The 23,128-nt window shown below is 44.0% G+C and overlaps 1 pseudogene; it reads left to right on the top strand.

Moving 5' to 3' along the window:
- Positions 1 to 3,048: 3,048 nt before the first annotated feature.
- LOC120066584 lies at positions 3,049 to 15,187 on the top strand (annotated as a pseudogene).
- Positions 15,188 to 23,128: the final 7,941 nt, after the last annotated feature.

Raw genomic sequence — 23,128 nt, 5'->3', positions numbered from 1 at the left:
ATTGCAAAATGAATGTAGAAATCTATATTATTCAATTATTGCACCCACACTGCTTGGGCGCGCCAACGAGCGTCTGCATAGCAAAGGGCTAAAATAGAAGTCAGTTATATTTCTGATGCAGATCGCACTGCAAGTCCTGCCTCTCCCATCTCCTCATTGGTTTATAGAAGCAGGTACCCACCTGCCATCTCCTCATTGGTTATACCCACGTAGGTGACTGAAAGACGAACGAACGAGGTCAGTGGTGGTAATGCACCTAATTTATGGAAGTTGCCAATCGCAATATAAAGTCAAGAGAAGAAAAAGCCTGGAAGGAAGAGAGATGACTAGAAATGATTCGGTTGGCCGTTTTATGTGTCGATTAATTGGCGGAGTAGAGGACCTTCTGCATTTCAGGTAAAATAACAACTCAATGTTTATATCCCAGGACAAATTAGCTAGCAACAGCAAGCTAGCTAAATAGGACAAATTAGCTAGTAAGTGCAAGCTAACTAGCTTAAGTCCCATAAGTGTTTAATGCTTTTCGACTTGTCCCCAAATTAATATAATTGGTTCAGAGTTTGTTTTGATATTTTAACCTGCGTATCGTGATCGCGTTTGGTGTGGGGGGACAAGATAAATTTATGCACGATAGCGCAGGATGGCGCACGTGCGCACCGGTTTGGGTTCCGTAGGCCTAAACTTCAAAATCCAGAATGAGTATTTTATTTTATCTTTATTTTATCAGGGAGTCATACTGAGACCAATGTCTCTTTTATAGATGTGTCCTAAATTACATAAATTATAGAAAATACACATCAGAATATGATTACAAAATGCAAGCAGAAAGAAAAACACAGTCATAAAAAACAAACACGTTCATCAGTAATAAGGTCCTCAATCAGCTTTCTGAATCGCCCTAGAGGCACCAGAACATCACATTTAAGAACATTTTGAAGATTGTTCCACAAATAAGGTACAAGAAAACTAAACGCTGATTTACGTAACTCAGTACAGACCAAAGGAGTTTCCAGAGTTAACTATACCTGAGACCGGGTGTGGTAACTCGTATGTCTAAAGTTTAATAATGATGTTATGTACAGTGAGACTTTTTGTAAAATGGCTTTATAAATGAAAACATAGCAAAGTATCAATCTATGTGACATCAAAGAGGGCCAACCAACTTTCTGGTAGAGAATGCAGTGATGAGTTCTAAAATTGACGCCCGTAATAAAGCACAGTGCGCTATGATAACTGCATCTAATGGCTTTAATGAAGTGTAAGCTGCGTTCATATAGATGATGTCTCCATACTCTAGGACCAATAGGAACGTCAACTGAATAATCTGCTTTCTACTATTTAGTGAGAGGCAGGACCTATTTCTGTAGAAGCTCATTTTTATTCTCAGCATCTTAACTAACTCATCAATATGCTTTTTAAAAGACAGCTTTTTTTCATTTCATTCATTTGTAAGCACGGACACGATCAATATGGACACAATCCAAAGTGCATATGCTTAAATTATCAGACTTATTTTTATGCGCTCTAGAGAACATATACTTAGTTTTACCTGCATTCAGTATTAATTTAAAGTCAACAAAGTTTTTTTGTAATACAATGAAGGCAGATAGAGCCTGGTCAACTGTGGGGGCAATAACATACACAACAGTATCATCGGCATACAAGTGCAGGTTACAATTTTTTACAGACAAGTCAATATTGTTAATGTAAACAGTATAAACTTTGGACTGGTCTGGTCAGATTTGACAGCTCTGCTAAGGTATTTGTTATTGTAGAATACTGTTATAAAGCTAGGAGTTTGAATGGGTCTGATGGGTGATCTGAGTCTGGAGTACGCGACACGATTTAAAAGATGTATGGAGTTCTGTCTGTCCTTGAGCTGTGTTCTGGAATATGTCATGTTTCGAGTTTTGTGTAAACCCCAGGAACAGTAGCTAATGTTTTCGCAACATCTGATGGGGATCCTAATAAAACACCAAATACCAATGATGGCTCCTCAAAAGCCATGGTAATCTAACAGCTCTATTGTGGCCGGCTGCCTCTACTACTGGGATATCCACACTTCAGAACCAAGTACCCACTGCTAGGTGGTTAGACACAAGAGCTCATAGCAATTTATAAGATACTGCACTTTAGAGGCCTGTTGTCTGCACGGACACACACACACGCCACAAAAGGGAATAATCCATTGCATCTATGAGCTTGATCTCTGATGACATGAATAGTGGGATTCAAGCCAAACATAACTGAGAGCAGGCTTAAAACACACAATGAGGACATATGCAAGTGTGCCATATTTATGATAAACAGCCCATGATAATTGTCTCATAGTTATACACTGGCACCAGGTAGTTCCAATTGATTTAAATGCAGTAAGTACAAAAACTCTTTATAGTACCAACAAGGTACTATACTTTGTTTATGTCAACAAAGCCCTGCAGTTTGTTCCATACATTAAAATAACTACCCAACTTGGTAGCCTGGATTCCATCCAGATTGAGCCCCTCCCCTGTCTGGCTCGACCAATCTAGATGTCAATAGACATTTGCCAGTCAGGATGGCACCCTTGCATCATAATGGTTGGTCAGACATTAAGCCCAGGAATTTCTGCCGTGACCTTTTGAATTGTTCTAGTAGCTTCACATGGGCTAACGCTGGAGGAGAGAACAGCAATGAGGGGAGAGACGCCACTGACTCTGGCAGCTAAAGCCGATCTGGTGGAGAATGTGAAGAGCTCTGCTGGAGCATGAGAGCTTCTCCACACAACACCAACAGCAGAAATGACTACCCACTATTGCTGGGTAAAATTGGTGTACTGCAATCCAAGGAAAATGACACACATAAACTGTAAACAATTGTGTTATTTAATCACATTGATCATGACACTGTTACCAAATCACCTTAAAACACCTATTTGTTTTAAGGTGACTTGGTAACAGTGTCATGATCAATGTGATTAAACAACACAATTGTTTACAGTTTTTTAAAACCACTGAGCTGCATAGCTTCATTCTCCTAGCTGAAGCCATTAGGGCTAGGTCATATGAAATGGCCTATTCTTTGATTGCTAGAGGAGCCTGGGTGGAGCAGATCTGTCAGAAGAAGGGGACCTTCATGCAGGAAGCAGCCAAGGTGGGCTGCTCTGAGGTCATGATGGTGTTGTTAAGGAGGTCCGGTTAACTAGAAAGATCACCGGGGTGTGACCCCGTTGGGTGTTGCCATGTCCACATACTAGACATTGTTCTTCACTATGGTATGTAACCAGTGAGGTAAAATCAGCTCGGAGTGTTAATGTATCTATCTAGTCATAGGTTCTGGGAATTTACAGAGGTCTTACTTGTAAACTTGTCTCATGTACTGTATTCTCTCAGCTGGTGTGACTTTGTTTTTACATGTCATATAAGGAAACAGAGTCAATTCCCAGGCTTTAAATGGGAAGAGTGTTCTGACGGATGCAGTTGGTACAGGAAACCCAGACTGTATCAAACTTCTCTTAAAAAATGGAGCCGACCCTAATCTACCCTATTTGAATGGACAACTCCCAATCCACAAGGCAGCACATGAGGGTCACTATGAGTGAGTAAAGGCAAGATCTGCCGTAACACAGTTCATAGACATTCGGCCAGGCCTCACAGGTGTTGAATGACATGTCCATCTCCACCAAACCTTTTTCATTTCTCACTGCTATCAAACTCACTGGCCAAAGCCCGATTCACTCTGCAGTTGATAGCAACCATTCTGATTGTATGGAACTACTCATAGAAAATGGCTTTGTACGTCAACGTCCTCCTGACGCCACGCCTCTCAGACAAGTACATGGACATGAGAAGAAGCACATTATACTTTGCTGTCTCTAGGGACATCCCATGTGTCGAAATGCTGTTGAACGCAGGAGCCAAACCTGAACTGGACCCTCTATGCTGCCTCCTGGTGGCGGTGAGAGCTGGGAGGTATGCGATTGTGAAGCTGCTTCTGGCCAGACAGGCAGACGTCAATTGTTATTTCACAGTGGTCAGTAACACAGTGCTTCCCCCGACTCTGCATTACTGCCTGCGGGACGAGATGATGTGTCTTCTGCTCAACAATGGCTATGACGCTGAAAGGTGCTTCACTTGTAACCATGACGACAGCTTGAATATGAAATGTGTAGAGGAAGAAGGAATTCCAGTGAGTTGTCAACCTTTTTTTGATTATTTCCATTGTGGGATGTTTATTAAGCTTCTCTCGACTGAGTGACAAACAAAATAGTTTCCAATCTTGTCTATCCTTTATGCAGTTTTGTGAATTCATGAGTCTCTCCTGCCTCATGCACCTGTCTGGGTGTGTGGTGCGCATTCTTCTGCATTATGTTAGTCATGTGCATATCTCTTCACAATTCAAACTCACTCTGGAGAAGCAGAAAGAATGGCCTGACATATGTGACATTCTGGGTAAGATTATATACTGGCAAGACTATATGTTCAAATACAATGCTTTTACTATTCCAAATGCACCATTTACATGGAGTATATCACATTCAAAATGTTTACTTCTCTGTTTATTCCCTTTCACCTAGGGAAACCCGATCACTCAAGCACCTGTGCTGACTGGAGATCAGGAAGCAGCTGACCTTGAAAAGACTGAATGACCCCATGATCGGGGTCAGATTCATGCAGGGGCTTACTGGGGCTGAAGCCCCTGGGCAGCCCAAGAGGCAGCAAAAAAATGTATAAAAAATAAGGAAATATATACAGTATATATTATATATGTAGTATGTTTTTACTGCAACAGCCAACCACAGGATTACTCAGGAGCCCGCTCTCAATGAGTGTAGACAGGAGGTCAGAGACCTGGCCGTGCCGTGCCAGGATAACAACCTCTCCCTCAACGTGAGCAAGACAAAGGAGATGATTGTTGACTACGGGAAAAGGAGGACCGAGCACGCCCTCATTCTCATCGACAGAGCTGTAGTGGAGCAGGTTGAGAGCTTCAAGTTCCTTGGTGTCCACATCACCAACAAACTATCATGGTCCAAACACACCAAGACAGTCGTGAAGAGGGCACGACAAAGCCTATTTCCCCCCAGGGGACTGAAAAGATTTGGCATTGATCCTCAGATCCTCAAAACGTTCTATAGCTGTACCATCGAGAGCATCCTGACTGGTTGCATCATTGTCTGGTATGGCAACTGGTCGGCCTCCGACCTCAAGGCACTACAGAGGGTAGTGCATACGGCCCAGTACATCACTGGGGCCAAGCTTCCTGCCATCCAGGACCTCTACACCAGGCGGTGTCAGAGGAAGGCCCTAAAAATTGTCCAAGACTCCAGCCACCCTAGCCATAGACTGTTCTGTCTGCTACCGCACAGCAAGCGGTACCGGAGCGGCAAGTCTAGGTCCAAAAGGCTTCTTAACAGCTGTCATCAAGGCAAAGGGTGGCTACTTTGAAGAATCTCAAATATAAAATAGATTTTGATTTGTTTAACACTTTTTTGGGTACTACATGATTCCATATGTGTTATTTCATAGTTTTGATGTCTTCACTATTATTCTACAATGTAGAAAATAGTAAAAATAAAGAAAAACCCTGGAATGAGTAGGTGTGTCCAAACTTTTGACTGGTATTGTATATACATGTATATCCTCCTAATATTGTACCATATGTATGTCGCTTCGTTGGCCTGGGCTGTTGTTTGTTTGAATTCAAGACCAAAACCCCGTTGCCTATGATTTCTTAATCCGGCCCTGCCCATGTTCATGAGATGTGACCTTTTCCCTCCCAGACTGAAGAGCTACTTGATGAATGATCTGTATGGCCAAAGTGTTTGCCATGTAGGGAGAAGAGACAACTGTGAACTACCAACCATGCAACTTTACTGACTATGCAGCTTGTATACAGTATGTTTGAATTGTTGAGTATATTATACATTTCTGTTTCACACGTTTTTACACGTTGTAAAGTCATGTTTTATTTTTTGATTGGATAATGTCTTCTCCTGTCTCTTTTTGAGCAACATATTAGTCAAAAAGCAATTAGTAAAGTATGGATGTTTGATAAAGCCTTTGAAAGGGAAGATGCTGGAGCTCTAGCAGTTCTGATGCAGCTTCTGAGAGATCCTATTCAGTTTCAGCACACTAGTCTTGAATCATCTTTGCGTCTCGGAAAATCAACAACACTGGATGTCTTTCTTCATTTTAATCACATGTTAATACTACCCAGCAGGGAGTTATTCAAGCCCCTTTGATAGTCTGCCAGAGAAAATGGACCTTCCCTGAACAATTCTCTTCTGACAAGGCTAATATTTGCCATCTGTTATTAAAACATTGCTGTCTCTTTCTGCACTGGTCGTATAAATATCTCTGTAATTATTACAGTTGACATTATGGAAAATGAGTGTACATAAGACACAACATTTGGATGTTGTGGTATGGCCTGCATGCTAAACAAACGACTTCAACAGAAGCAGATGACACCTAAAAATAGCATTAGGCGAATGTGTGTGTGTGTGTGTGTGTGTGTGTGTGTGTGTGTGTGTGTGTGTGTGTGTGTGTGTGTGTGTGTGTGTGTGTGTGTTGGTAGAGAGGGGATTCAGTTCAGGCAAGGCACAAATTACACTCTACAATCTCTCTGTCTGGACCGGGTGGGACCCGTGATTTCAACAGAACTAGATTTCACAGGTGAGAACTGAAATCTGCCTGACTGGTGAATAGGACAATATATATAATAAAACAGAAAATTCCGTTTAGATGTTTCTGGAGTCAATTACCTTTGCACACCTAAAGGTCGGGAGCACGGTGATAGTAGGCCACATGCTAACATTGCTATTTCCTCTGAAGCTGTGGATCCTGACGACATGGACGAAGATCGACTGCTTGATTACAGTATTCAGATGAGCATTCAAGAGTCATGCCCCAAATATTATTATCATCTTTAGAGAGGTAATGCATGATACGAATACACTTCTGAAAATACTCCATGTCCTAGGCTACTTTTGCATTTAGCTATATGCTGTCATTGTTGAGATCAAAATGACATTAACACTTTTATTAATATTATGCTTACTTAAATTATTTTGGAACACTGTCTAAACATGATCTCCTCTGTTTCAATATTCTCAGTGATGAACATCTGAAGATCCTAAAGGCTATTGATCGAGGTAAATGCATTGTCACTCTGTCTGATTACTGAGATTGTCATTTTCACATTCAGGGTTTAATGGGTAATACTTTACTTGACACCCAGCATCATAACACGTTATGATATGGTCATAACCATGTCATAATATGTCATAATAGCTGACATACATTGTTTTAACCTCTCATAATATGGTTATAACACTGTCATGACCAAAATGTTTACACCTGTTGTGACATATATTACGTTATTTTATGGCTGATTATGACACCTACTTTAAGAGTGTCAAAACCCACATTTATTCAAATGTGTTTTTTCCCTGCCAAGAAGTTTCCTTTTGTTTGAAAGGTTGTTTCCTAAGTCATTTGTTGTTGTTGAAATTAATTCTTTACAGTCATGTTTTTTCCATCACATTTTAAATAACTTGTAGAAAATGCACTTTATGACACTGTCAAAAAGTATTACGACCATCATAATCATATAAGCCAGATAAGTCTATCACCTACATGCCCTCGGTCTAAGGCACTGCATCTCAGTGCTAGAGGCGTCACAACCAGACCCTGGTTCGATTCCAGGCTGTATCACAACCGGCCGTGATTGGGAGTTCCATAGGGCAGCGCACAATTGGCCCAGCATCGTCCGGGTTAAGTTTTGGCCGGGGTAGGTCGTCATTGTAATAAGAATTTGTCTTAACTGACTTGCCTATTTAAATAAAGGTTAAATAAAAAATAAAAATAAATACAATTTGTCAGTCAAAAAAAGTGTGTCTTGTCCTGCTCCTGCATTCATCCCAGTCATCAGAAACAGAGCTTTGGGGTAAGCGCATGTCTGACATCAATGTGTGCACAATTACAATGATAATTTAATATGGTACATTTCAGAAAATGTTACGTAACATAAACATACTGTTCACAAGTAGGCTATTGTGTAATGGAATGTTTTGCCTTGTTTGGTAGGTTTTGTGGGTTTTGACACTTTAATGTAGGTGTCACAACCAGACATAAAATAACGCAATATATGTCACAACAGGTCTAAATATATGTGTTATGACCATATTATGTCAGCTATTATGACATATGACACGGTTATGACTGTGTTATGACACTGGGTGTCATGTAAAGTCGTACTGTTTTATTTAAATTATGAACCAGGTTGGATAGGCATTTTTTGCAAAAATATATTACATTGGCCCACTAAATGAATGCACATGCAAAGCAAACCACGGCGTTGTATCTCACACTGTTGATGTACTGTATGCAAAAAAACTTTGCAATGAAAATGTATCAAGCCCACTTGTCCCACTGTAGTAAAGTAATATTTATCATAAACTCCGCAAAAAAAGAAACATCCCTTTTTCAGGACCCTGTCTTTCAAAGATAATTTGTAAAAATCAAAATAACTTCACAGATCTCCATTGTAAATGGTTTAAACACTGTTTCCCATGCAACATCCGGCGCCGACAGAGATGGACGCCTCGCTTCGCGTTCCTAGGAAACTATGCAGTATTTCGTTTTTTTAGGTGTTATTTCTAACATTGTTATCCCAGGAAATCTTAGGTTTTATTACATACAGTCAGGAGGAACTATTGGATATAAGAGCAATGTCAACTCACCAACATTACGACCAGGAATACGACTTTCCCGAAGCGGGTCCTCTGTTTGGTCCACCACCCAGGACAATGGATCGGAACCCAGCCGGCGACCCAAAACAACGGCGCAGCAGAAGGGGCAAACGGAGCGGTCTTCTGGTCAGGCTCTGTAGACGGGCACATCGCGCACCGCTCCCGAGCATACTACTATGTCCAGTCTCTTGACAACAAGGTAGACGAAATCCGAGCAAGGGTTGCCTTCCAGAGAGACATCAGAGACAGTAACGTTCTTTGTTTCACGGAAACATGGCTCACTCGAGACACGCTATCAGAGTCGGTACAGCCACCTGGTTTCTTCACGCATCGCGCCGACAGAAACAAGCATCTCTCTGGTAAGAAGAAGGGCGGGGGTGTATGCCTTATGATTAACGAGATGTGGTGTGATCATAACAACATACAGCAACTCAAGTCCTTTTGTTCACCTGACTTAGAATTCCTCACAATCAAATGCCTACCACAATATCTACCAAGAGAATTCTCTTCGATCATATTCACAGTCGTGTATATTCCCCCCCCCAAGCAGACACATCGACGGCCCTGAACGAACTTAATTTGACCTATGTACACTGGAAACCTCATATCCTGAGGCTGCATTTATTGTAGCTGGGGATTTTAACAAGGCTAATCTGAAAACAAGGCTCCCTAAATCTTATCAGCATATCGATTGCGCGACCCGGGCTGGCTAAACCCTGGATCATTGTTATTCTAACTTCCACGACGCATATAAGGCCCGCCCCCGTCCTCCTTTCGGAAAATCTGACCACGACTCCATTTTGTTGCTCCCAGCCTATAGACAGAAACTAAAACAGGAAGCACCCGTGCTCAGGTCTGTTCAACGCTGGTCCGACCAATCGGATTCCACGCTTCAAGATTGCTTCGATCACGTGGACTGGGATATGTTCCGCATAGCGTCGAACAACAACATTGATGAATACGCTGATCGAGTTTATTAGCAAGTGCATTGGTGATGTTGTACCCACAGTGTCTATTAAAACATTTCCCAACCAGAAACCGTGGATTGATGGCAGCATTCGCGCAAACTGAAAGTGCGAACCACTGCTTTTAATCAGGGCGAGGTGACCGGAAACATGACCGAATACAAACAGTGTAGCTATTCCTTCCGCAAGGCAATCAAACAAGCTAAGCATCAGTATAGAGACAAAGTAGAGTCGCAATTCAACGGCTCAGACACGAGAGGTATGTGGCAGGGTCTACATCCAATTACGGAATACAAAAGAAAAACCAGCCACGTCGCGGACCACGATGTCTTGCTCCCAGACAAACTAAACAACTTCTTTGCTCGCTTTGAGGACAGTACAGTGCCACTGACACGGCCCGCTACCAAAACCTGCAGGCTCTACTTCACTGCAGCCAACGTGAGTAAAACATTTAAACGTGTTAACCCTCGCAAGGCTGCAGGCCCAGACGGCATCCCCAGCTGCGTCCTCAGAGCATGCGCAGACCAGCTGGCTGGTATGTTTATAAACATATTAAATCAATCCTTATCCCTGTCTGCTCTTCCCACATGCTTCAAGAGGGCAACCATTGTTCCTGTTCCCAAGAAAGTTAAGGTAACTGAGCTAAATGACTACGTAGCCCCGTAGCACTCACTTCCGTCATCATGAAGTGCTTTGAGAGACTAGTCAATGACCATATCCCCTCCACCCTACCTGACACCCTAGACCCACTCCAATTTGCTTACCGCCCCAATAGGTCCACAGACGACGCAATCGCAATCACACTGCCCTGACCCATCTGGACAAGAGGAATACCTATGTAAGAATGCTGTTCATCGACTACAGCTCAGCATTTAACACTATAGTACCCTCGAAAACTCGTCATTAAGCTCGAGACCCTGGGTCTCGACCCCGCCCTGTGCAACTGGGTCCTGGACTTCCTGACGGGCCGCCCCCAGGTGGTGAGGGTAGGTAAGAACATCTCCACCCCGCTGATCCTCAACACTGGGGCCCCACAAGGGTGCGTTCTCAGCCCTCTCCTGTACTCCCTGTTCACCCATGACTGCGTGGCCATGCACGTCACCAACTCAATCATCAAGTTTGCAGATGACACTACAGTGGTAGGCTTGATTACCAACAACGACAAGACGGCCTACAGGGAGGAGGTGAGGGCCCTCAGAGTGTGGTGTCAGGAAAATAACCTCACACTCAATGTCAACAAAACAAAGGAGATGATCGTGGACTTCAGGAAACAGCAGAGGGAGCAGCCCCCTATCTACATCGACGGGACAGTAATGGAGAGGGTGGAAAGTTTTAAGTTCCTCGGCGTACACATCACGGACAAACTGAAATGGTCCACCCACACAGACAGCGTGGTGAAGACGGCGCAGCAGTACCTCTTCAATCTCAGGAGGCTGAAGAAATTTGGCTTGTCACCAAAAACACTCAACATTTACAGATGCACAATCGAGAGCATCCTGTCGGGCTGTATCACCGCCTGGTACGGTTAACTGCTCTGCCCACAACCGTAAGGCTCTCCAGAGGGTAGTGAGGTCTGCACAACACATCACCGGGGGCAAACTACCTGCCCTCCAGGACACCTACACCACCCGATGTCACAGGAAGGCCATAAAGATCATCAAGAACAACAACCACCCGAGCGACTGCCTGTTCACCCCGCTATCATCCAGAAGGCGAGGTCAGTACAGGTGCATCAAAGCTGGGACTGAGAGACTGAAAAACAGCTTCTATCTCAAGGCCATCAGACTGTTAAACAGCCATCACTAACATTGAGTGGCTGCTGCCAACATACTGACTCAACTCTAACCACTTTAATAATGGAAAAATGGACGTAATAAATGTATCACTAGCCACTTTATATATTGTTTACATACCCTACATTACTCATCTCATATGTATATACTGTACTCTATACCATCTACTGCATCTTTCCATCTTGATGTAATAAATGTATCACTAGCCACTTTAAACAATGCCACTTTATATAACGTTTACATACCATACATTACTCATCTCATATGTATATACTGTACTCTAAACCATCTACTGCATCTTGCCTATGCCATTCGGCCATCACGCATTCATATATTTTTATGTACATATTCTTATTCATTCCTTTACACTATAAGGTAATTGTTGTGAAATTGTTAGGTTAGATTACTTGTTAGATATTACTGCGTGGTCGGAACTAGAAGCACAAGCATTTAGCTACACTCGCATTAACATCTGCTAACCATGTGTATGTGACAAATAACATTTGATTTGATTTGTTCAATGAACCAGAAACAAATAACGACCATGCACCTGTGGAACAGTTGTTAAGACACTAACAGCTTACAGACGGCAATTAAGGTCACAGTTATGAAAACTTAGGAAACTAAAGAGGCCTTTCTACTGACTCTGAAAAACACCAAAAGAAAGATGCCCAATGTCCCTGCTCATCTGCGTGAACGTGCCTTAGGCATGCTGCAAGGAGGCATGAGGACTGCAGATGTGGCTCTGGCAATAAATTGCAATGTCCGTACTGTGAGACACCTAAGACAGCGCTACAGGGAGACAGGATGGACAGCTGATCGTCCTTACAGTGGCAGACCACGTGTAACAACACCTGCACAGGATCGGTACATCCGAACATCACACCTGCGAGACAGGTACAGGATGACAACAACAACTGCCCGAGTTACACCAGGAACGCACAATCCCTCCATCAGTGCTCAGACTGTCCGCAATATTCTGAGAGAGGCTGGACTGAGGGCTTGTAGGCCTGTTGTAAGGCAGGTCATCACCAGACATCACTGGCAACAACGTCGCCTATGGGCACAAACCCACCGTCGCTGGACCAGACAGGACTGGCAAAAAGTGCTCTTCACTGACGAGTCGCGGTTTTGTCTCACCAGGGGTGATGGTTGGTTTATCGTTGAAGGAATGAGCGTTACACCGAGGCCTGTACTCTGGAGCGGGATCGATTTGGAGGTGGAGGCTCCGTCATGGTCTGGGGCGGTGTGTCACAGCATCATCGGACTGAGCTAGTTGTCATTGCAGGCAATTTCAAAGCTGTGCGTTACAGGGAAGACATCCTCCTCACTCATGTGGTACCCTTCCTGCAGGCTCATCCTGACATGACCCTCCAGCATGACAATGCCACCAGCCATACTGCTCGTTCTGTGCGTGATTTCCTGCAAGACAGGAATGTCAGTGTTCTGCCATGGCCAGAGAAGACCCCGGATCTCAATCCCATTGAGCACGTCTGGGACCTGTTTGATCGGAGGGTGAGGGCTAGGGCCATTCCCCCCAGAAATATCTGGGTACTTGCAGGTGCCTTGGTGGAATAGTGGGGTAACATCTCACAGCAAGAACTGGCAAATCTGGTGCAGTCCATGAGGAGGAGATGCACTGCAGTACTTAATGCAGCTGGTGGCCACACCACATACTGACTGTTACTTTTGATTTTGACCCCTCCTTTGTTCAGGGACACATTAATCCATTTCTGTTAGTCACATGTCTGTGGAACTTGTTCAGTTTATGTCTCAGTTGTTGAATCTTGTTATGTTCTGTCACGTTCCTGACCTGTTTTCCTTTGTCTTGTATTTATTTTAGTTGGTCAGGGCGTGAGTTGGGTGGGTTTGTCTATGGTTTATTTTCTATGTTGGGATTTTTGTGTTCAGCCTGGTATGATTCTCAATCAGAGGCAGCTGTCAATCGTTGTCCCTGATTGAGAATCATACTTAGGCAGCCTGGGTTTCACGTGTGTTTTGTGGGTGTTTGTTTCCGTGTTTGTGTTTTTTCACCACACGGTACTGTATTGGTTTTCTGCACTTCGTTTATTTGTTTTTGTATTTTCAGTGTTCAGTTTCGTTTTATTAAATCAACATGAGCACTAACCACTCCGCGTATTGGTCCGATCCTTCTCGCCTCTCCTCGTCCGAGGAGGAGGAATATGACTACCGTTACATGTTCATACAAATATTTACACATGTTAAGTTTGCTGAAAATAAACGCAGTTGACAGTGAATTGACGTTTATTTTTTTTGCTGAGTTTATATTATGTTATACATACATGCGACCCGTGATAGGACTATGTAATTAATAATGACAAAGTATATTAAACTGTTTATCTGACTCCGTAACAATGATTTAGCAATATGCAAGCAGAACTATTGATGACTTTCATTAATAGGCTATCAAGAAATATCTCAGAATTGAATACTAAATGCAAGTATCTCATATCATTGGAAAATTAATGATTGCATTATACAAGGCATGAACATAAGTTACAATGCAATACTGACATTAACAAAGCATTCATAATCTGGGCATGATCAGAGAGGGAGAGAGAGACAAGGAACCCTTGGCTTGTGCCATAGCCCATTGGTCATGGGAGAGAGAGGGTGAGAGAGTGTCTCATCATCACCTCCACTACTATTTCGGGGGCTGGGCCGGCTCGAAACAATTTTATGTAGCTTAGATGAATCATGTCCAATTACTTGACAACAGAAAACTGCTAGGAAAATGTAGACTGATATTGAATGGCTAATACTTCATCATAAGACACTAATGCTCCTGTGAAAAGTCATCATTCTTTCTGGTACATTCTCCACCCAGGTGACATTCTCTCCCTCCAAGAGCTGTCAGAATTTCAAGAAGGCTTCAGTGAGGCAGATGACAGGGGCTGGTACCCTCTGCACACGGCAGCTGTCCAACCTCTGGTGAAGATGCTGGAAATAGTGTTGTGTGATAGGCTATTACAGAGCAATTACATCATGGGCTGCATATCTGGACACGTACTGAATATCCTATAAATCAACTGTCATGGATGTGGATATTTACGGATTTATGTGAGACATGACTTATTTTGTTTTGTTGGACATGCTAGAACTGGTTCCTGATCTCTTGAGTTGTGTCCAGCAGCGTCTTTTAGGTTGTCCCTGGAGGAGAAGACAATGGAGGGAGAAACACTGCTAACTCTAGCAGCTATGGCTGGTCTGGTGGACAATGTGAAGATGCTACTTGAACATGGAGCGTCTCCGCATAACACCAACAGCAAGAAAGAATCCCCTCTACTGCTCGGTAATAGTGAAAGGTATAAAGTCTGTGTCCTTGGCATCCTTGTTGTCACAACAAGTATTATTGTTGAAATGACTCCTACCATATTGTTCCCCTGATATTCAACAGTTGTTGTGATTTCTCCCGGTCAGCTGTTAGGTTTGGGTCGTATGATATGGCTTCTGCCCTGATCACGAGAGGAGCCTGTGTGGAGCAGGTCGGTCTGAAGCAGTCGACTGCCCTGCACGAGGCGGCAAAGGTAGGCTACTCTCATATCATGGAGCTGTTGTTGGAACATGGAGGCCAGGTCTCTGAGATAGATCAAGACGGCGTGACTCCAAGGGCCATTGCAGCAGAGCACGCCCACTTAGAGGTTCTAGAGATCCTTATTCACAATGGTGAGTAGGTAAAAGCATGATAGCTCCAGTTTGCCCTCTGATAGGCTAGAGCTAGATATAACTTTAAACATATTGCATAAAACAACACAAACCCAGAGTCATATATATATGAGTCATATCTATATAGAGAGTTGGGCCAATGCGGTTTCTGTCTGAATGTTACGAGAGTGCCACTTTCTCCTCCATAGTCGTTGCTAGGTGATAATTGATGCTTCCGCTTTGTGCCATTTATTTCTGATGATTTTCAAAACCTATGAAGATGTCCAGTGAAAGCAGATATACAATTTATTAACACCATAACACAGGACTGACTTGGATACACATTATCCCAAATCAATAAAAACGTATCTGAAATCCGCTGCTCTGTTTTTCTTGTTTACAGAGGGTCATTTCATAGGGAATTGTTGGAGGCACTCTCGTATTATGTCACCAACATTTTGTGAATAAAGGCGCTAACATGTGTCCGCTCTAAAAACCTGGCTGAATTCTCTTATATGGCTCTGCCCAAACCCAACAGATACTTGGGCTGCATTTAGACAAGCAGCCCAATTCTGATCTTTTTTTCACTAATTGGTATTTTGATCAATCAGATATGCTTAAAAAAGATCTCATGTGAAAAGATCTGATGTGATTGGTTAAAAGACCAGTTAGTGGAAAGAATATCAGAATTGGGCTAATTGTGTGAACGCCGCCAAATGACTATGGGGTAAGGTGTGATTTGGGACATCGTGAGAATCTCAATTGAATTTCCTTGATTTCTCATGTCCTCTCTCCTCGCCTTCTCAAAACCCATTGGACAGACGGGAGGGACATCTGACCTTTTCATCCAATGGGTTTTGAGGAGGCGAGGAGAGAGGACCTGACAAATTAAGGAAATGCAATTGAGATTCTCCCATTGTATCTATCCTACCTATCCTACCGATCCTTGACTTCGTCGATGTCATTTACAAAATAGCCTCCAACACTCTACTCAGCAAATTGGATGTAGTCTATCAGAGTGCCATCCGTTTTGTCACCAAAGCCCCATATACTACCCACCACTGCGACCTGTATGCTCTCGTTGGCTGGCCCTCGCTTCATATTCATTGCCAAACCCACTGGCTCCAGATCATCTATAAGTCTTTGCTAGGTAAAGCCCCACCTTATCTCAGCTCACTGGTCACCGTAGCAGCACCCACCCGTAGCACGCGCTCCAGCAGGTATATCACACTGGTCACCCCCAAAGCCAATTCTTCCTTTGGCCGCCTTCCCTTACAGTTCTCTGCTGCCAATGACTGGAATGAACTGCAAAAAATCACTGAAGCTGGAGTCTTATATCTCCCTTACTAAATTTAAGCATCAGCTGTCAGAGCAGCTTACTGAACATTGCACCTGTACATAGCCCATCTGTAAACAGCCCACCCAACTACCTCATTCCCATATTGTTATTTATTTTTTGCTCCTTTGCACCCCAGTATCTCTACTTGCACATTCATCTTCTGCACATCTATCACTCCAGTGTTTATTTGCTAAATCCCGCCACTATGGCCTATTTATTGCCTTACCTCCCTAATCGTACTACATTTGCACACACTGTATAGAGACTTTTCTATTGTGTTATTGACTGTACGTTTGTTTATCCCATGCGTACTTCTGTGTTGTTTGTGTCACACTGCTTTGCTTTATCTTGGCCAGGTCGCAGTTGTAAATGAGAACTTGTTCTCAACTGGCCTACCTAGTTAAATAAAGGTGAAATTAAAAAATACATAAAATTTTCTGACTTCCCTGAAAAGTTGCATATGGCGGGAGCTATTCGATGCTAATGCAGTACGCAGTACAGGATGTTTTTGTGCTGGTCAAGGGCAGTCAGGTCTGGAGTGAACCAAGAGCTATTGTCACGGCCATTGAAAGAACTTGACCAAAGCGCAGCGTTGTGAGCGTACATATTCCCTTTTATTAGGTGATGACGCCGACAAAACAATAAACAATACCAAACAACCGTGAAGCTTAATGCTAAGTGCCACAAACAAAGTTAACTTCCCACAGAAGACAGGTGGGAAAAAGGGCTACCTAAGTATGGTTCTCAATCAGAGACAACGATAGACAGCTGTCCCTGATTGAGAACCCTACCCGGCCAAAACATAGAAATACAAATAATAGAACGAAATAACATAGAATACCCACCCCAAATCACACCCTGACCAAACCAAATAGAGACATAAAAAGGATCTCTAAGGTCAGGGCGTGACAGTACCCCCCCCAAAGGTGCGGACTCCGGCCGCAAAACCTGAACCTATAAGGGAGGGTCTGGGTGGGCATCTATCCGCGATGGCAGCTCAGGTGCGGGACGCAGACCCCGCTCCACCACTGGCTCACCCCACTTTGGTGGCACCTCTGGTGCGGGGACCCTCGTCGCCGACCCCGGACTGGGGACCCTCGTAGCGGGCCCCGGACTGGGCACCCTCGTTGCGGGCCCCGGACTGGGCACCCTCGTTGGAGGCTCCGGACTGGGGACCGTCGCTGGAGGCTCTGGACTGGAGACCGTCGCTGGAGGCTCCGGACTGGGGACCGTCGCTGGAGGCTCCGGACTGGAGACCGTCGCTGGAGGCTTCGTGCCATGACTCCTCCCTGGAGGCTTCGTGCCATAAATCATCACTGGAGGCTTCTTGCCATGGATCATCACTGGAGGCTTCGTGCCATGGATCATCACTGGAGGCTTCTTGCCATGGATCATCACTGGAGGCTTCGTGCCATGGATCATCACTGGAGGCTTCTTGCCATGGATCATCACTGGAGTGAGGAGACGTATGGGAAGTCTGGTACGTGGAGCTGCCACAGGGCTCACCAGGCTGGGGAGACATACAGGAGGATTAGTTCTTGGCTCAGGCACAGGACTCACCAGGCTGGAGAGACATACAGGAGGCCTTGTCCTTGGCAGAGGCACCGGATACACTGGGCCGTGGAGACGCACTGGAGGTCTCGATGCTTAGAGCCTGCACAACCTGTCCTTGCTGGGTGGTTATCTTCACCCTGCAAATGCGGGGCACTGGCACAGGACGCACTGGGCTGTGCAGACGTACCGGAGACACAGTGCGCAGAGCCGGCGCAGGATATACTGGGCCGAGGAGGCGCACTGGAGGTCTGGAGAGCAGGGCTGGCACAACCCGTCCTGGCTGGATGCTCACCCTAGCCCGGCAGATGCGGGGAGCTGGAATGTAGCGCACCGGGCTAAGAACGCGTACTGGAGACACCGTGCGCTCCACCGCATAACACGGTGCCTGACCAGTATGACGCCCGCCACGGTAAGCACGAGGAGTTGGCTCAGGTCTCCAACTTGACTCAGCCAATCTCCTCGTGTGCCCCCCCCAAAACTGAGTGGCCTCCCGATCTTTAGTTCCAGCCATGACCCTGTGTAATCCTGGGCCCTCTTTCTCGCTGCCTCCGCCTTCCTCTCTGCTTCCAGCTGCTCCCACGGCAGGCGATCCTTTCCCGCCAGGATCTCCTCCCATGTCCAGGATCCTTTGCCATTTAGGATGTCCTCCCATGTCCAGTCCTCCTGAACACGCTGCTCCTCCTTACCACGCTGCTTGGTCCGTTTGTGGTGGGAAGTTCTGTCACGGCCGTCAACAGAAGAGGACCAAAGCACAGCGTGGTTAGCGTACATGTTCTTTTTATTAGAAAAGACGCCGAACAAAACAATAAACAAACCGTGAAGCCTAAGGCTATGTGCCCCAAACAAAGTCAACCTCCCAACAAAGACATGTGGAAAAAGGGCTACCTAAGTATGGTTCTCAATCAGAGACAACGATAGACAGCTGTCCCTGATTGAGAACCACACCGGGCCAAAACATAGAAATACAAATAATAGAACGAAATAACATAGAATACCCACCCCGAATCACACCCTGACCAAACCAAATAGAGACATAAAAAGGATCTCTAAGGTCAGGACGTGACAGCTATATCTGTTCTTAGTTCAACATTTTTTGAATGGGGCATGCTTATTTAAGATGAGGAAAGTATTTTTAAAGAATAACCAGGCATCCTCTACTGACGGAATGAGGTCAATATCCTTCCAGGATACCCGGGCCAGGTCGATTAGAAAGGCCTGGTCGCTGAAGTGTTTTAGGGAGCGTTTGACAGTGATGAGGGGTGGTTTGACCTTGGACCCATTACGGATGCAGGCAATGAGGCAGTGATTTCTGAGATCCTGGTTGAAGACAGCAGAGGTGTATTTAGAGGGCAGGTTGGTAAGGATGATATCTATGAGGGTGCCCGTGTTTACAGATTTAGGGTTGTACCTGGTGGTTTCCATGATAATTTGTGTGAGATTGAGGGCATCTAGTTTAGATTATACGACGGCCGGGGTGTTAAGCATATCCCAGTTTAGGTCACCTAACAGTACAAACTCCGAAGATAAATGGGGGGCATTTAATTCACATATGGTGTCCAGGGCACAGCTGGGGGCTGAGGTGGGTCTATAACAAGCAGCAACAGTGAGAGACTTATTTCTGGAGAGGTGGATTTTTAAAAGTAGAAGCTCGAACTGTTTGGGTACATACCTGGATAGCATGACATAACTCTGCAGAAGATTGCAACTCCACCCCCTTTGGCAGTTCTATCTTGGCAGAAGATATTGTAGTTGGGGTGGAAATTTCAGAATATTTGGTGGCCTTCCTAAGTCAGGATTCAGACACGGCTAGGACTTCAGGGTTGGCAGAGTGTGCTAAAGCAGCGAATAAAACTAATTTAGGGAGGAGGCTTCCGATGTTAACATGCATGAAACCAGGCTTTTGCGGTTACAGAAGTCAACAAATGATAGCGCCTGGGGAATAGGAGTGGAACTAGGGGCTAAAGGGCCTGGGTTAACCTCTACATCACCAGAGGAACACAGGAGGAGTAGGAAAAGGGTACAGCTAAAGGCTATAAGAACTGGTCGTCTAGTGCGTTGGGGACAGAGAATAAAAGGAGCAGATTTCTGGGCATGGTAGAATAGATTCAAGGCATAATGTACAGACAAGGATATGGTAGGATGTGAGTACAGTGGAGGTAAACCTCGGCATTGAGTGACGATGAGAGAGGTTTCGTCTCTGGAGGGAGAAGTTAAACCAGGTGAGGTCTCCGCATGTGTGTGGGGTGGGACGAAAGAGCTATCTAAGACATTTTGAGCTGGACTGAAGGCTCTACAGTGAAATAAAACAGTAAAAACTAGCCAAGACAGCAGTAGACAAGGCATATTGACATTAGAGAGAGGCATAACGCAATCACAGGTGTTGAACAGGAGAGCTAAGACAACAACGGGTAAATGGCGATGAATGGGCAGAGCGGGTCAGTTAGGTACATACAGGACCTGAGTTCGAGGTTGGGGCCGTCAGGTAAACAAAATGAGGTACTGTGTTATTGAAACAGTCCAGGGGGTATCAGCTGTGTAGCCGAGTGATCATAGGGTCAAAAGAGCAGCAATAGGTGAGTCAGGGTGCTGTTTTCTAGTCACTACTACGCTAGGCGAGCAGGGGACACAGCATTCTGAAAAGCTAGCGGGTCGGGGCTAGTTATCTGGCTAGCTCCTGATGGAAGTTCCAGTTATAAGGAATAAAAATAGCAGATCCAGATCCAGATCCAAAAATAGATCCAGATCCAAAAATAGCAGATCCAGATTCCTCCAACCCGCCTCACATTGGGTGAGGCGGGTTGGAGGAAAGTATATTTAGTTCGTAGATAGAAAGTGAGATTAAGATATATCCTGAAAAAGACTGGCTATTTACACAGGATAATTTACACAGGATAAGACAAAGACAGATAGACATCCTACTGCAGCGCCATATGGGAAACTCTAGGAACTGAAGGAATAGACTGAAGGAATACCTATTCTACAAAGAACATGATTTGTATGGCAAAATGATATGTATGGACAAGTGAAAGTCTGTTGTGTTTCATAGTTAGGGTGGGGCACAATGAAATAGTTCACATAAGGAAGGAGGGATGATGGTTCTTATAGTAGATGATGGCATTTACTTGGATCCAGAAAAATAATATGTATGTTTATTTTATTTAGAAAGAGACTAGTCCACTTAACTATGAGAACAATCATCTGCATTCATAAACTCGTCTTAAAAGTATACATTCATTTTGCAAAGTCGTTTTTTCCATAATTTATCTATTTTCATTTACTGTTCGTCTTTTCTTTTACAGTGAATTCAATGCATGGCAAGAAGACTCATTCCATGTTGCTGTTGTTTTTAAAACAACATATATTATATAGTTAGTACTGAACCTGACACCTGTCTAGATGTTGGCTATCTAATTCAATATTTTGATTATCAAAACATTGAGGTTAATGCTGATTACTGACACCAGTTGATTGCTGCATGGAACATCACAACACTTCAGGAGTGAAGTGGAATGACCTGCATTCCTTAAGTGACAGATGACCTGCATTCCTTAAGTGACAGATAGTGAAAGCAGGTCAACTCTAATTATAACCATATATTGCCTGGAGTGCAAACAACAAACATGCACTCTAACCTGATAATGGCAGACCTCTGACTTCCATGTGAAAAAAATTATACCATGTTAACACCAGAAATGATTTTATATGGATTGAAAATACAAAATACAAAACAGGAGCCATTGAGGAGGTAGCATACTTCAGTCAATTGTCTTCCTGAGAGTTTCTTAAATGTTTCACTGTCCACCCAATATGTTGTAATCTTCCACTAGAGTGCAATGTTAGCATTTATGCTATACACCTATGCTCACTAGTTTGCGGAACCTATGGAAATGTCCTGGGGGAATATGGGACCTTGAACTGTTCATGGTCAATCTACTCAAAATTGGACATTGCCTGGTCTTGTTTGTGTAGTAACTGCCATAGATATTAGATCACTGTCTGTAGGGTATTATATCATATTACAATATTTACTACTTAATGTCATTTTACATTTGATTCAAATGTATAAAGAAGCTGATTAAACAGCATGATAATTACCCAAGTGCATCTCTAAAATGTGCAGTTTTGTCACACAACACAATGCCACAGATGTCTCAAGTTTGAGGAAGAATGCAATTGGCATGCTGGCTGTAGGAATGCTCACCAGAATCGTTGCCAGAGAATTTAATGTTAATTTCTCTAGGTCATTTTAGAGAATTTGGCAGTATGTCCAACCAGCCTCACAACCGCAGACCACGTGTAACCACGCCAGCCCGGGACCTCCACATCCGAGTTCTTCACCTGGGGATTGTCTGAGACCAGCCACCTGGACAGCTGATGAAATTGAGGAGTATTTCTGTCTGTAATAAAGCCCATTTGTGTGGAAAAACGAATTCAGATTGGCTGGGGCTGGCTCCCCCACTGCCCAGTCATGTGAAATCCGTAGATTAGTGCCTAATGAGTTTATTTCAGTTGACGGATTTTCTTATATGAACTGTATCTCAGTAAAATCGTAAAACATGTTGCATTTATATTTTTGATCAGTATATATTTTCCTTCTTTATTATTTTCCCCTAACTCTACCATCCCTCCCCCAATCGGAGTAAACTAATTGACAACAAGACTTCTATTTCCAGTTTATACATACTATATACATTATACGGACATGGTACATTTTACATTAGTTAAAGTATATTTTTTAATACCACCATTCAGCTATTATTATATTATCGATCAATTGACTATGGCTTTTGAAGTCACCGTCATAGGATGCCACCTTTCCAACAAGTCAGTTCATCAAATTTCTGCCCTGCTAGAACTGCCCCGGTCAACTGTAAGTACTGTTATTATGAAGTGGAAACATCTAGGAGCAACAATGGCTGAAGTGGTAGGCCACACAAGCTCACAGAATGGGACCTCCGAGTGCTGAAGCGCATAGTGCGTAAAAATCGTCTGTCCTCGGTTGCAACACTCACTACCGAGTTGCAAACTGCCTCTGGAAGCACAAGAACTGTTCGTCGGGAGCTTCATGAAATGGGTT

Source organism: Salvelinus namaycush, chromosome 21 (assembly GCF_016432855.1).
Source record: "Salvelinus namaycush isolate Seneca chromosome 21, SaNama_1.0, whole genome shotgun sequence".
NCBI lineage: Eukaryota > Metazoa > Chordata > Actinopteri > Salmoniformes > Salmonidae > Salvelinus > Salvelinus namaycush.
This window is presented reverse-complemented; position numbering and strand designations above follow the sequence as displayed.